This window comes from Arachis duranensis, chromosome 10 (genome assembly GCF_000817695.3).
Source record: "Arachis duranensis cultivar V14167 chromosome 10, aradu.V14167.gnm2.J7QH, whole genome shotgun sequence".
Lineage (NCBI taxonomy): Eukaryota > Viridiplantae > Streptophyta > Magnoliopsida > Fabales > Fabaceae > Arachis > Arachis duranensis.
Window position 1 is genome coordinate 16,126,178 of NC_029781.3, and position 480 is coordinate 16,126,657.

Here is a 480-nt window from a genome sequence, read left to right on the forward strand (position 1 = left end):
GGAGTTCTTTGTCTCTCACGTGCCACAGGTGCACCTATTTTATTTGTTAAAATATGTGTCTTATTACGTTTACAGTATAAACAAGATACATTCATAATCAACTCATTTACACTATAAATGAGATATGTAAAAGGTCGCAAAAGCGTAAATTAAATTATTTAGAGAAAATTTCACTCTCCTCTCCTACGAGATGTTAAAATGACACTCTCATCTCCTCTATTTATAAAATGTACATTCCCCTCCCTTATAACTTTTAAAAAACCTCCTCTTTAATCCATTTTAATTTTTTGTGATAACTAATTTTAACTTTATCCATTTTTCAAGAAAAAATAAATTATTTTTTTACAAAAATACTCTTTGGTAAAAATTTTATTTTTTTGTCATTAATTTTGCTTACCAAAATACCCTTTAATAAATTATTTTTTATTGATTAAATTGTATTTTTACCAAAATATTTTTTAAAAAAATTTAATAATTAAA